Source organism: Verticillium alfalfae, genomic scaffold, assembly GCF_000150825.1.
Source record: "Verticillium alfalfae VaMs.102 supercont1.21 genomic scaffold, whole genome shotgun sequence".
Classification (NCBI taxonomy): Eukaryota; Fungi; Ascomycota; class Sordariomycetes; order Glomerellales; family Plectosphaerellaceae; genus Verticillium; species Verticillium alfalfae.
In genome coordinates, this window is record NW_003315045.1 from 13,914 (window position 1) to 16,749 (window position 2,836).

A 2,836-nucleotide genomic window follows, 5' to 3' on the forward strand; every position below is an offset into this window, starting at 1 on the left:
CCGCCGGCCCTGCTTGGACCGTGAATGGGTTTGCAGCATAAACATGACAATCTGAAAGACAGTGGGGCCCATGCCCGCCTCCTTGGCAAACGGGACATCATCTCCCCATGTTCACGTTGACGTCAGCCATACAAGCGACGAGCAAGGGCGAGCTGACTAGATCTTCAACTCTGCTTCTAAGACACCAGGCCACAGATGCGCGCGCCGTTGTGCCTGGCGCGCAAAAGAAAGCATTAAGCGAGCTCTGCCCTGGGAAACGATACCAACGAGAGACGGTCTCGCTCTCGGTCCCGGAAGGACGAGTAAACGGGCGCAGCAGCTGCCTGAGCGAACGCAGTGCAGGGTGGCACAGCTGGAATGCGGAGCCCCTTCGAGAAGAACTGGTAGAAGGGCTTCCACGCGGTTGGCGGGGAGGCGAGTTGAGCGAGGGAGCTGGTGCGCCGAAACCCGAGCATGCCAGCTTGCGAGGTGTGTTTCAGCAGCGCAAGGGTGGCTGCGCTGCAAGCAGATGGGGAGACAGTGTAACACGCGAGAGGCGGGTAGCTAGCTGTTGGGTTTTGTGATCTTGCGCAGCCGTGCTCAAGGGAATGCTGACCATACAAATCGGGCTTGTACAGAGGGCGCCACCGAAGACGCAGAGAACAGGGCGAGAGAAACCTCGGTTTGGCATCTGCCCGCCACTGGTGATCGACATGGAGCTCGGGCGTTATATGATCGAAGCTTCGTACCATAAGTAATGTAGGTCATGCAGATGAGGGAACAAAAAAAAGAACCAAAAAATCCAATTGGACTCTAAAGCGGACCAGCAGAACACGGATGGAGAGCTTTTGGAGACGAAGGTTTGGAAACACCAGTATGAAAAACTAAAAGTTCGTGATGGTTGCCGCCACAGCGGCTGTGGCGGTTGTAGCAGCTCGTTGTCAGCCAAGACAGGAGCAACATTTGATCGGGATATGCCGATCTAGATCTGGGATGTACAGTAAGTAGGAACTGCCATAACAGCAGGCCAAGATTAGTTCCTAGGCACAAGCCAATGCCGAGCTATTTCAGTGATCACGCCGTTGGCGCATCCGGTGCGACGAAGCGAAGCCTCAGGAAACATGGAATGCTGGGGGAGAAACCTGGGGGCCAGCAGTGGCACCTTGGCCTCACGTTCCTCGCAGAGACTTGCATACAGAGGGCTGAGGGGTGGCCCGATGGTTTGGGTCCTGAGGCAGGTTCATGCGACAAAGACGCTCGAAGGAGAGGATTCTCACGACCTGGGAGTTCCCGTGGCTAGCGAAGAGGTAGCGACGATAGGGGTTCATGGAATGCTCTGGGCCCGGCTGTGAACAGGTCCTGACAGATGGGCGCAGCGAGAATTTGGTTCAGTCAAGATCGGGCGGGCCAGGCGTCTGACGAAAGCACGTTGGCGAGCAAATCTGCAGGGTACGTTCCGTGGCCTGGGCATGCAAGGCCAAACACGGGAGGCGATTCAGAAGGGGAGTTAGCGTCGAAAACGGAGTCTTGGGTTCGTCGCTTGTGATCGGGGCACGAGACCGGCCTGTCTCACACCCTTTTATCAGTCTGCGTGCGTGCTGCTCTGGAGACGTCTCGTCGACCGCCGGCGCTCATGGACCGAAGATCTCCTGGACACAGCGGTAGCTGAGGAGCGCAAGGCAGGGCGGGCATGCTATTGACGTGATGTTGTCGTTTGTCTGGGGACGAAGTTGACGAGAACGAGAGCCAAAAGACTTGTCAAGGATGAATGTACAAAGAGAAACGAGAGTCAGACCCTGGCTGGGCGGCATGCATTACCAAGACGCTAATCCCAATAAAGACATTTATGGCACCTCGTCATTGGGGGCAACCACGAAAGTCGCCCCTTTACAGCGATCAATAACACTCCCAAGTGACCGTATGAGCCTGCCAAGACCGCCTGAGCCGAGTCAATGCCAGTGGTCGGCCAGCGCGCAGGTGTAGTGGGGAAGGCCCTGAACGACGCTGGTGACACCCCTCCCCCTCAGCGCCCTCGCCATCGCCCCCCCCCCCCCGGCCAGGCCTCAATCGCCAACTCGTGGGATCACTCAAAGACCCTCAGCACCCCCCCCAGATCCCACCTGCATCTGGAGCTGCATCTGCTTTGCCTTGGCTGCTCCCTGTTTTTTCCCCATCTTCCTTGAGGATCATCAACGCAACAAGCTGCGTGACCTTAGCTGCTCCAACATCTTCCACCTCGGCATTGTTCATTACATATACTGCTCCGCGCCTCTCTGGTTTTCACGCTCTGCATATTCTGTTGCGTCTGCCTCCACACCAGCGTCTCTCGGGTCTTTGCTTGTCCCCAATTCGAGCCAACAATTCATCAGACCACGCCCTGCAGCCAGTCGCGTCTCTTGTGCACACTTAGACCGAAGCCTGCAGTGTCAGACATCATCATCAACACTACTTGAGCAGAGACCTACACCAACATATGGTCTGCCCTGCACCAGCAACCGTGTGAAGTGCAACGCAACCGACTCGACCCGAATCGAACGCCCCATCGACCTCATCACCGCATCATCCTTGGGCCTCATCCCACAGAGTCCTCCTTCTCTCTCCAAGCTCGGATCTCACTTCTCATCTGTGCTGTACCCACGCAGTCGCATCCACACAAGCACGCACACCGCACCTGGCTCTTGTCTCGAAGTCCCACCGCCCACCGCTCGCCGCCCGCAACACCCCCTCGTACTTTCCAGCGGCTTTCCAGCTGAACGTTGACAAATTTTTTGCCTGCGCCTTGTGTGTTGTGAAAATTGTCTCCTAGAATCCCAGAACCTTGACGGTGTTTGTAAATTTTTTGATCTTTTTTAAAAGC